This window comes from Hermetia illucens, chromosome 3 (assembly GCF_905115235.1).
Source record: "Hermetia illucens chromosome 3, iHerIll2.2.curated.20191125, whole genome shotgun sequence".
NCBI classification, from domain to species: Eukaryota; Metazoa; Arthropoda; class Insecta; order Diptera; family Stratiomyidae; genus Hermetia; species Hermetia illucens.
The window spans coordinates 8,084,772-8,097,846 of record NC_051851.1 but is presented as its reverse complement, the minus strand read 5'-3'; positions in this window follow the sequence as shown (position 1 = coordinate 8,097,846).

Sequence of the window (13,075 nt, the reverse complement as noted above, 5' to 3'; positions counted from 1 at the left end):
CTTGAATAAAAGTGCCGTCCAAAGCATGAATGTGCATCCATCAGTACGTCGTCTTCCTCTCAACTTAAATCCTTTTTATCTACAACAGGATTCTGGGGGGAAAAGCGCAAACGTAACTCCTTAGTCTTCTTCACTTTTGTCGCACAACTCCCGAGTTCCACTGTTCCACTGTCTATCAATCAGCCGGTCCCGATATTTTTCATGCAAAACGCATTTTCACTCGCCTTAACCAGATCAACCCTTAGGTCTGCATTTCGAAATATATGAACTGATTAAGTCTCTTGACAGGCAAATGAAGGACGGCACCTGTCGCAAAAATGCGGACACTATAATCTATAACATTGGTAACCTCGGCATTCCGCTTCGAAAAAATATGAACAAAATAAATACCCATTTTGCGTTCCCTCGGCCGAGCGAACTGCCCCATTGTCCAGATTAGAACACTCAAGACAAAAAGCGCAAATTACGAGGAGCAGGCAGCAGCAGTAGCAAGTTCGACCGCACGAGAAAGGTTAGAAGGGGGTTATCGGGAGTACTCCACAAACAACGTACCGTGCCATATGTCAACGAGTGTCCTGTATCAGTCATGCTGCTGCAGGTTTCACTAAGTATTGGGCTCAACACAAATCATTGACAGGTCCCTTTAATCCCTTTCACTTTTCAGCCCCATCGAGGACACAATCATAGTTACAAATTCAGGGAGTTTCCTATCTTCCACTCAAGGTCCAGTATATACTGCGACACCTCGGACAAGGGACCAAGGCCACATATTCCGGCCAATTTCGGAAAGGAAGTATTTCAAGCTTCCAGGCATGCGGACAATCGATTGGTCAATGCTGGCTGTCCATGAACCGGGGCATTGATTCTTGGGCCGGACAGTGCATCGAATGCAATATGTGCAAAACTACTAAACATGTGAGGAAAGAGGTAGGCGTGTTCTGTCCGTACACCAAGCGTCTCCACATAATCCACCTCGATTTAATTGGCCATTTTCACCAACCATAATCACCAACCAAGGAATACAGTTTGAGTCCACCCTTTACCCACAATTGGACAAAATCCTCTGCTTCAACCGACCGGGTAACCGCGTACTAGCCACAATCTAATGAGACGATTGGAAGGTGGGGCTGGACCCTGAAGGCCGTTATAGTGGTCCAAGACAACACTTCTTGGTCGCAGGTCTTGTCACTCGTTCTAATTAGCCTTCGGACAGGCAATCGCGAAGAATTTGCTGACCCACGAAGCTGGTCTATGGAGAGAACCTGATGTTCCCCGGCGACCCTGTTTTCGACATCAGTTCGGGGCTCGAGATTACGGATTTGTTGCGTCTGCTCAAGGACGCAAAGCCAAAGCTTAACTGTAACTGACGTGCCCAGTGATCTCGAATCCTGTACGCACGTCTTAATGAGGATGGATGCCTTTTGGAGGCCGCTGCTGTTTCTCATTTCTAGCTTCATCTCACCCCCCGCCCCCATCTATTTCCTTCAGCAAGAACTAAGGCTATTTCTGGCAAAGGTTTTCAATCGTTTTCAACAAAAATTTCAAGATTCATTACTCTAAGACTATAGATGAGCCCAAACCTCATTAAAGGATACTCTCACATCGACTAATATCCTTTGTCTGGTTGGAATTGGAATGACTTCACAATAAATCTTTTTATGTTAATATAAAAACCCTGAATTAACTGCCTTCGAGAGTTTTATAGAAGAATCTAAAAGACGCCAATTTTATTTTAGTTCGGTCTTCTAGTCTGGATCATCCCCTAACCTGGAACGCCTTCTAGCCGGAATCATTTTTATTTTTGGTATTTATAGCAGAGATCAATAGACATTCGAGGCCAGATCTGAAAAATATTGTGACAATGCTGTCTAGCTCTAAAAATAACTCCAATTTAGATTAGATATTAGCATCTTAAAAGCTTTCTTATGTAAAGATACCGAGAGTCCTTCTGAAGGAACACTTATAGGTTGGGTATTCGCATTCAAAGCATTTTTAACTAGAGCACAATAATCCCCGAGGTTTCCGTCATTTCAGGGAATTTCCTGACAATTTATTGATATATTTGGTACGTCTGCTCGCAGGCACGTGTAAGATGCTAACTAACTTTCCACAATCTTTATTGGAAAATTCAGGAAAAATGTGCTTTACACACAAGAATTTCCGCTCGCTTCCTACAATAAAAGGAAGTTCGCCCATAAAAGCAAACCATTGAAATGACAATTTTGATGGTTGCCTTGAAAATCGCGAATGTATCTCTAATCTTTCCATTGTAACCACATCGTTTTGAATACTCAGCGACGAAGTCATATTAGTGGCCATTAAAGATTGTATGGCGAAATCATTTCCGACATGAAAACAAGTTCCGCTTTCTGCTTTTATGGACGACAAAATTCCGCGCCAACCAAGAATTGAAAATTGCGTCAAGTCCGTGATAAATATAAATCCAGTAAATTCAGACAATGTCGTCGATAAAAGATACGAAATGATTCCTTCCAGTTTTAGGTACAATTTAGTTTGACGAAATGTGGTTGGGAGAGTGTTTGTTTATGTCGCCTGTAAGAGGTCCTGCGAGCCAGCTCTGCGTCTATTGAAAATGATGACTCCTACAGATGACATTGTAGAGGACCTTGAGGCAAACAACAGGCTCCTTAAGAATGATTGAGCGTGTAGAATTGGTATTTTCATCGACTTGAGTGATGAGACGACCTTGCAACAGGCCCGACTAAATGGAATCAATCTAGGGATAAAGACGATCCTTTTTGGTTTTACTATCACGTCAACTAGCCATAAAAGTGAACATCGTCTTCTCTGTGTTCTCCTGTGAATTGCAACATTTTAGTCAGATGAAAAGTGTTATCAGCTTGGATTTTCAACTGGGGACTAAGAAACTAGGTTCCAGGAGTACCACAAGTTCAGGACTATTTAGATAATTCGCTTGTTCATGGATCCTTTTGAGAAATGGAACAGATCAAATCAGAAGCTTTCCTCCTTAGTCCTCTACTATTGAGTAACCATATTCATGCTGCCAAAAAGGTTTCCCGAGCAAATACTCATTCGTGAGGTGCAGGAAATCATTGAGGTCCTTGTCGTCAAGCAGATGATCAAGGGTTGGACGTCGAAACTGGTGTTCACCGGGATACGTTTTCGACCAGGCCTTATACTGGTGGACTGCGCGACAGAAGATACCCCAGAATGGGTTAGAACCATAGATTGCCAGGCTGGGAAGGGGTGGAACTGTCAACATATGGTAAGAATGATATACCAGGAGCCCACATGGTGACAGTTTTTCTGTCAAAAGCCGCGGCAATAGAAACGAAAGACCTTATGAGCCTCCTAATCGCTCAGAATGAAGATCTCCATACCCGACTATGGAGAGTCTTCAGAAGCAAGGTGGAGGGCAAGGGTAAACTCCTCACGATCGGGGTAGATGACCGATCCCTGGAGGCAATTAAACGTCGGAGTTGTCATATCAATTACCGATTTGGCAACATACTCATGCATGTGCACAGGGAAAAGCCGAGGAAAGATACCTCGGAGGAAGCACCGAGTGAAAAACATACCGACGTCCCTGAAGAAGTCTCGAAAGCCATAGAGGCGGAAAGGACTGGATCAACCAGGGAAATAGATTTGCTGCCCAGTGAAGAGCAGAAGCTGGACGACCTAGATCTAGGACTCCTAGGGTTCAGGGTGGACAGCGATGCGCAGGAAAGCGCCATGTCGGAGGAGGAGGGTGAAACTCCGGCAGTGGAGAAGAGCTCGAAACAATAACGGAGCCAATATCCAGCACTAATATAGCCCAGATAAACCTCCACCATGCGAGAGCTGCATCAGCAGTGATTTCAAGGGCAAGTTCAAAGGAGAACATTGGAATAGTACTGGCTCAGGAGCCCTGGGTATACCGGGGGCAGATTCGCGGTCTGCAAGGAGGAAACATGCAGGCAATTTGGGACTCCTCTTGTGAAAAACCAAGAGCTTGCATAATTCTTAAACGTAATTTAAAATACATATGTCTTTCACAGTTCTTAACCGGGGACCTTGTGGCTATCCAAGTCTCATTGGAAGCCGGGAGGAGCACTCGAGAGGCAGTTGTGACATCGGGATACTTCCCAGGAGACGAAATCCGGGTCGCAAATCCTACGCAACGCACTTGATCAACAAGATTGCCCATCTTCAAGGGGGCGGTGACATCAGGAGCGAACTGGAATTAGAAACGGTGGTGGAAAACCTCAACACAATCGTCATTGACGCATATGAGGTCAGCTGTCCGGCTAAGACAGTCAAGTCATCAAGGGATGTACCATGGTGGAACAAGAACCTAGCCAGAATGAGAACAGAGGCATGAAAACTCTTTAACCGGACAGAACAAACCAGGGACTGGCAGAGATATAAAAATGCACTGACTGCGTATAGCAACGCGATCAGGGAAGCGAAACGGAACAGTTTCAGGGAATTCTGTAAAGAGATTGAACAGATCACAGAAGCAACCAGGCTGTACAAGACTGTAGCCAAAGACGGGGGAATATCCTCTGTCTGCTTGAAAAAGGAAGATGGGACATTCACCGAGAATGAGGAGGACAGGGTACACCTGCTTCTCAGAACTCATTTCCCAGGGTCCTACCCCATGGTGGCAGGCGACAATATTCTGCCTGACACCCCAACAACGAATGAAAAGGGAAGGAAGGAGAGTTGGAAACTAGCAAACGGTGGAGAAGGTCATAGACAACTATATTAGAACTAACGTTCTAAAGCGTAAACCCCTACATCACTGTCAACATGCTTACCGGTCAGGACGGTCAACTGAAACTGCTCTGTATCAGCTGACAGAGGTACTACGGGATACCATAGAAACAAAAGAAATTGCACTGTGCGCGTTTTTGGATATCGAAGGAGCATTCGACAACACATCGCACACAGAGATACAGGATGCCCTGAGCCGCAAAGGAGTGGGAAACACCCTGGCACTCTGGATGGGCAAAATGCTAGAAAGCAGACAAATAGAGGTACAAACAGGTACCAATTCTATTATCATGAACACCACTCAAGGCTGTCCACAGGGTGGAGTACTATCGCCGCTGATGTGGAGTATAGTAGTGGATGAACTCCTGGACGTGTTAACTAATACTGGAATACAAGTCCAGGGCTACGCGGACGACATTGTTTTAATCTGTAGGGCCAAATATGAAGATACCCTATGTGATAGAATCCAAACTGGATTAAGGGTTACTAGTGCCTGGTGCAGGAAGGTGGGACTGCGGATCAACCATTCACTACGAGGCGTAAGCTTGATCACCTGAGAGCCATAACATTACATGATATGGAGATGAAACGAGAAACAGAGGTCAAATATTAGGGAATTACGCTAGACCAAAAATTACTCTGGAAGACACATGTCGGAAACACTTGCCGGAAAGCCACGAAGGCTCTGATGACTTGCAGATCCATAGCAGGAAAAAAAATGGGGTTGCAGCCCGAAGATACTACTTTGGATATATACTGCAATAGTAAGGCCAATGATTACCTATGGAGCGGTAAGGGGAGTAGGGTAGGTGAATGCGTTTACGCACAGAGTGTTGGACTCCCGCAACAGCACGCTGGCGGACTACCAACTAAACACCTCCCTGTCATCAGAGAACTAGCCTGGAACCGTTTGACACATTACTTCGGGCTAGCCCTCCCGCTCTCCCGGCTTTGGGAGCCTTCAAGTCAGGGAATTCCCTTCACCAACGGGAGGGGAGGAAGGGAGTTGTTAGTTCAGGGAACCCCTTACCGTCCGATCCCTCCGCCGGTCGAGTTCAATCTTCTTCGTAGTAAGAAGAGCCCGAACATAATGCGCAATACGATTCCAGCTGCCAGCGCTCTTCAGCATCTCTCTGACAATGTTGTCTGGAGAGAGCTCCCCTGTGTCTGCGTAAAGCTGCTGGCGGAGGCCGTCCCACCTCTCGCAAGAGAAAAAGGTGTGTTCAGCGTCATCCGCCACTCTATTGCAGAACACACAATCAGGAGATCGCGCCTTCCCAACCCTGTGCAGGTAAGACTGAAAACCTCCATGCCCACTTAGAAGTTGGGTAAGGAAGTAATCAATCTCACCGTGCTTTCTGTTCAACCACGGATCTAATTTGTCGATGAGCCGCGCAGTCCACCTGCCCCTTGGCTCATTTTGCCAAGAAAGTTGCCACTCGTTAAGGCTGCGTTGACGTTCTTCACGGGCAACCACTTCTCTTAAGTTTTCGCTCTTACGGCGATAGATAGCTTTGCGCTCCTTGGCAAGGAGGTCAACGGGGATCACTCCCGCAATCACCATCACAGCTGGTTCGGAGACCGTGCGATAGGCAGACGCCACTCGCAAAGCTCCCCGCCTCTGCACTTGAGCGAGGCGTTTACGATGCACCTCCTTGTCAAGGGCATCAGCCCATACCTCCGCACCATAGAGAAGGACGGACTGCGTTGCTCCCATGAGGAGACGTCTCCTAGTTGATATAGGGCCGCCGACATTCGCCATTAGCCGACTCAAGGCCGCGACTCCTGCTGCTGCCCTGTCCGCGGCTGCTTTGATTTGCTCGGAGAAGCTCATCTTCGAGTCGAGCATTAAACCAAGGTATTTAATCACTGGTTTTGACTCTATAGTCAACTCGCCGATCGATATGGGACGCAAGGTCGGGATTCTCCTTCTGGTCAGGATGACTACTTCGGTTTTTTTCCAGCACAAGGTTGAAACCGCGAGCAGTCATCCATCCGCTTACCCGTCGCATCAATATGCCAAGTCTGCTTTGCGCCTGTTCAACAGTGCGTCCGGCAACAAGTGCCGCAACGTCGTCTGCATAACCGACCAGGCGCGACTCTTCAGGCATATCGAGTCTCAGCAGACTATCGTAGGAAGCGTTCCAGAGGTCCGGCCCTAGGATGGATCCCTGCGCTATTCCCGACGTGATTTCCATCCTCTTCTGGCCCTCTAGCGTCTCATAGAACAGGGAGCGGTCTTTCAGATAATCCCTCAATATCCGCAAGAGATAGCTTGGCACGTGAAAGGAGTTCTCTAGTGTGCCTAGCATATCTGTCCATCTTACGGAATTGAAGGCATTTCTGACATCAAGCGTTATGAGGAGCACTATCCGTCGAGATCGGCGGCTGTGTGCCCCGGCTCGATTAAACGCACCTACGACCTCCATAACAGCATCCACTGTAGATTTCCCTGTTCTAAACCCGAACTGCCTTGCGGATAAGTCCCCGGCAGCACGGATCACTTCAGCGAGTCTACCCCTGATGAGCTTCTCGAGCACTTTTCCGGCCGTGTCAATCATACACAGCGGTCGGTATGCAGACGGGAGCTCCGGGTCTCCTTTACCCTTACTGATCAACGCAAGTCTGGCCACTTTCCAGCGACAAGGAAAAATGCCCTCCTTCAAGCACGCGTTGAACGCTTCGAGCAGCAATTCTGGCCGTTGGCGGAACACCAGTTTGTAAACTTCCGCCGGGATGCCATCAGGACCTGGCGCCTTCCTGTTTTTCATAGTGAGAACCGCTTCTTCGAGTTCTCCCATTGTGACAAGGGGGCAATCCACGAGGCTTTCCGCGCTGTTTACATCAACCCGTACAGGGTGTCTGGGGAACAATGCCCGCACAATGCGGTCCATCTGGTCGGTGCTCAATATGCAGGGCTTCCGCAGAGCCCCGATTTTCCGAGTGACAAGCTTATAACCAAGTCCCCACGGGTCATCATTCACCTCATTAACAAGCTTTTGCCAGCCGCGAGCTTTGCTTTTATTTATAGCACTGCGGAGTCTCCTTTTTGCTGATCTATATTGTGCCTTTATGGCACATGCCTCCTCGTTGGCGTACAAACGTTGTGCCAAACGGCGGAGCTTATGACACTCCTTCCGTAGGTCGGTAATTTCTGCCGTCCACCAGTACATAGAAGGCTTGACGCGCCTGGGGCCTCTCCGGGGCATGGAAGCCTCACACGCCGTCGTTATCAGGTTCATCATTGAATTTACGACGGTGTCAGCTACGACACCACCACTCCCCGGAGTGCCCCCCAGCGCGGCCCTACCTGCTCCAAGAGCTTCGACGAACCTGTTCACCTTTGCGACATTCCACACGCAGGGGGAACGTCGTGTTGGTGCTCGCCGGCAAGTAGCGTCAAACACTTCGAACGCAATGTACTGATGATCACTTGCCGAGAAGTCTTCTAGGACTCGCCACCCGTCCACCGATGATGCCAGAGATTCCGACGCAAAAGTGATGTCGGGAATGCTTCCTTCACAACCTGGGCGCCGAAACGTTGGCGTGGATCCGGTGTTTAAAATTACGAGCCCGGTTCTCGCCGCCATTTCCAGAATCCGTTTCCCTCTGGAGTCTGATTGAGGCATGCCCCATTCAAGAGCCCTGGCATTAAAATCACCGCCAACCAGGATTCGTCCCTCCGTGCTCGAAACGGCGTCCTCCAGAGCATCAAGCCGGCGCCGAAAGTCCGGAATCGCCTCATTCGGCGTCAGGTAAACGCTAAAAAACGTTATCCCTAAACACCGGATCCAGACAAATCCGTCCCCCCGGCCTTCGGCAAGAACACGAAGTCGAACGTCGTCCCGAATCCAGATGGCAGTGGTGCCCGATAAGTCGAGATACCATGAGGACGGGTCCTTGTTTCGGTATTACTCGCTAATCAGCACTAGATCAGCATTTGCTTCCGCAGCGAACTGTGCTAGCAACTGGTGAGCGGGTGCACTCCAGTGCATGTTAATTTGCAAAATGCGGATCGTGGCGTTCACACCCGAGCCCTCTCCAATTCCGCCCTGAAGATCGGACACCGTCCCGGGCCCGCAGTGTGTGCGGCGCTTTCGCCAGACGCGCCACGATCCCTGCAGAGAACACAACCCTCGCTTTCCTTGCAAGTCTTCGCTTGATGACCCGCTTGGCCGCATCTCCGGCATGCTGTCCTCCTGTCCGGACCCTTGCAAGCTGCTGACGTGTGTCCATAGTCCAGACATTTGTAGCACTTGGTGGGGACTATCCGCATTCGTACCCTGCATACTACCCATCCGATTTTGATTCTCCCGCTGTTAAGGAGTTTCCTCGCATATTGCTCGGGGACTTCCACCACGGCGAGCTTTTGGAGCATTTACAGAGGTCATACCCACCCGGGCATTGGTTACCTCTGGACATTCACGCTTTAGCGCCTCCTCTACTTCGACATTTTCTGTGAGGCAGTCAAGATCTCGTATTTCTAGAGAGCACATGGGTTCTAGGCTGGAAACAAGAGCCTTCTCCCCCAATAGCCCCTTGACCGCTTCGCAGAACGTGCTCTTGCTGGTCGTCTTTGGGCCCAGTTCGACGAGAACTCCACCACTCCTCCTTTTCCGTATCGAAGACACCTCTGCTCCGTTCTCCTCGGGTTTCATCCTGTAGCGGATTTCACTAAGGACTTCCGCAAATGTCTTGCCTTCCGTCGGCTTAATGAGCAGAGCCGATGGTCTAGTCCTTCTTCGTTTCCTTGTTTTTTCCGCTACTGGCTTTGGGTTGGCAGCCTCCTTGTTTTTGGAAAGACGTGTCTCTGGCGACGGAGTGCGTTGTTTCTTTTTATCCTTTTTCGCCTTCTTTTTTTGTGCCTTGGAGACTACTTCGACAAAGTCTCCTTCAGGAACGTCGTCCTCTTTCCGCTTTTTCCCCTGTTCATTTTGCAGAGGGCTATCTGCAGTCCGTTTGACGCAAGCAGCATTCTCAGCGGGGAGTGCGACTGTTTCTGCTCTACAATCGTCTTCCGCTGCTCTCCACGTGCGTCTATAAAAGGAAATGCGATCCAGTAGTTCCTCCAGTTCCATCAGCCCTTTTTTGACGCCTTTGCTAACGTTTCTCTGAAGGAACGTTGCTGACCGCATACGTTTCACCACTGCTGCGCACTTTCTGATGAGCCTTTCCTCTTCGGCTCTAGCGAGGACGGTCGAATGCGCTTCCACTCGATTTGTGTCCAAATCCATCTGCTCAGGACTAGGGTTTCTCACTGAGCTTACTTCCAAAACAGGGGCACTGCAAGGTAATGGAGTTGCCATCTCCGCACGGTCAGTCGCGCCACTTGATGAGGCTTCCTCTTTATTTGGGCGCCCCGGTGTCTCATCGGGTATATCAGCCCTCATTGCCCCTTTCACTGATCGCTGCGGCGAACGACGCATTTTTGTGCTCCGCCCAAACGCACCCAGCTCTTCCTCCTTGTCTGTTGTTTCGTCGTTTTTTTTTTATAATTTTCAGAATATTCTCCATGAAAAAGGTACCAGCGCATCGTGTGCAAGGGAGCGGGCCGCAATAGTCAAGAACGGGTATACCCTCGGGGACACAGCCCCTACCCCAGTTCCCTGAGGCCTGACCTACGCTTAGCCGATCCCGGAATTCACGGACGGATCAGCGCTCGCTCGGGGCAACGCGGTCTACTAACACCGGTTCAATGCACACTTCCCGATCAGGGTCCCGAAGGGGCTGGCTCTTGATACACGTCGCAACTACCACCTTGGCAGAGCTACGCTCACATCACCCCGTCGACGCCGACAGAGAGTTGTCGACGGCTCCGGAGACTCCCAGTGTGTCCCGACGTGTACCGGTCATTCGCGGTTCGCTCTTCACCGAGAAGCTTTCTCGAGGCTACTACCTAGGACGCAGGTATGCTGCCAGCTAGGGGGCAGAACTACTTACTCGGGCACCTCGGGGACGTCACACCCCGTATCGTAAGCGACCTGTTTAAAAATCGCTAACGACCCCTGAGGGGTTGCAGCCCGAAGATACTACTTTGGATATATACTGCAATAGTAAGGCCAATGATTACCTATGGAGCGGTAAGGGGTGAGCAGACAGAACCGAACTCAGCACACAAGCCACGGAATTACATAAGCTCCAAAGGCTGGCTTGTGTGTGTATCAGTGAGGCAATGAGGACATGCCCAACGGCATCCATGGAGGTCCTTCTGGGATTAACTCCTCTCCATCTGCACATACAGATGCGGGCAAGGAGATCAATATTCAGGATGGCCGGTAGTATGAGTGAGGCGGGGAGCTGCCTAAATCGAAGGAAGATTGATATTCTTTCTAGGCGGTATCCCGAATTACTGATATCAAAGGATAACATGACAACGAGGTTTCACTTCGATAAGAAGTTTGAAACACGTTGGAGTAACAAGGCAAACTGGGAGAGCGTGGCTGCGACATACGGCTTAAACCAGCAACTGAGTACTGGGTACACTGACGGATCCCTCACAGCAGAGGGAGCGGGTGCCGGTGTCATTGGTCCAAGGAAAATGTACTTTGAGCCAATGGGCAGGTACACTAGCATATTTCAGGCGGAAATATACGCCATAGACAAATGTGGCTCCCTTAATCTGCAAAGGAACTATAGGGGGCAGAACATAGCTATTCTCACCGATAGCCAAGCAGCGATCAAGGCACTTAGGTCCAACCAGGTGAACTCTAAACTGGTATGGGAATGCCTTAAGAGACTGAATACACTCCGCTCGTCCAACAAGGTCTGGAAACTTTGGGTTCCACGCCATGCTGGGTTGGAAGGCAACGAGGCAGCGGATGAACTAACCAAGAAGGGAGCAGGGACGCCTTTACACGGGCCAGAACCCATCTGTGGAATCGGAAGCAGTTTCATGGCTATGAATCTAAGAAATGAAGAGAAACGGTTGAGGGAACTATACTGGGCGGGCCTACCAGGGATGGAGCAGTCCAGGGTGCTTATTGGGGGATACGGATTGCTTAAACCTCACCAAAAAGAACCTCCGAATCATAGTGGGAATTCTCACTGGTCATTGTCGGCTGAACTATCACCTAGGGAAGCTAGGGATATCTACGGACACTGCCTGCAGGTTCTGTGAGGAGGAGGATGAAACCTCTATACACGTCCTGGGACAGTGTCCGGCACTTGTGCAAAGTAGGTCGAGGCATCTGGGAGGATACTTAATACCAGATGCAAAGCTGAAAGATCTGGAAGTGGGGAACATACTAAAGTTCCTGACGGTTATAGGCCTGCTTGAAATACTATGATCAATAGGTACACTATTGCCAGCAAAAGGGGCACAATAGTTCTTCAAGGACGCGGTGCGACTTTCCCTTAACAGAATAATAATAATAACCATATTCAGGTCAAGTGGAACTCATAGCGAAGTCAAAATATTAGACACGAAGTACTAAGCCTGGCAACTCTTCCACATCAAGCATCAGGGACATCATAAAATATCCTTCTACCCAATTGACCTAGAAATTGAAGATTCTAATGATTCCGAACAACAGCTTCTGCTAGTGTATGTCGAGTCACCGAGGATTATCCCTGGCACCGGCCAACTGACATGTTTCTTCCTTCCTCTCCGCTGTTTGCGTCAGCTTCCTTTTTGTATCCTTTACGTTTGACTTGCACTATTTTCTGATGGAAAAAAATATTTTCACATTTCCACCAGTCTTTCTTTGTGATACAAAGTTACATCTTCGATAGGTGTAAACGGAATACCTGTTGGGAATTTTCACTTGATTTTATTCCCTTTTACTAGCCTTTTTATGTCCTTTTTGGCGGAGAGATACAGTAATAACTTTCCCGGTCGGGTTCAAGCGTAGCACAAGCAAAAAAGTTAAGGTTTGTTCAGTTGATCTACGTAGAAAGCAAAAGGCGAAGAAACACGTCGAAAGTCAGGACTTTGTACCAGACAGATAGAGCCAGGATACAATGGGAAGCCGATTAGGGTGGAAGGGGTTGAAATGATACAAAAGTACTTCAATTCCCGGAGAGTTTTCTACTCGTGCGAGTTTTACGATTTTTACTCTACGTGTCTGGGAGCTTCTCAAAAATTTATGAGAACGAATTGCATTTAAATTTCAATTTTTATACTACAAGGATTATAGTCGCGCTTTTCCTTTTCCTTTTGCCGTAAGCAAATAGAGTTTCGGCCGAAGTCGGAATGGGAAGCAAGTTGGCACCAATCTAATATTCAGTGAGGATTTTCAGTTTTCCGTTCGATTTTCACATCAGGATTTATGATGATATTCCGTAGCATTGTGCGATTTATGCCGTTGTTTTTCTATGAGTAGAAGATACATTTATGGGG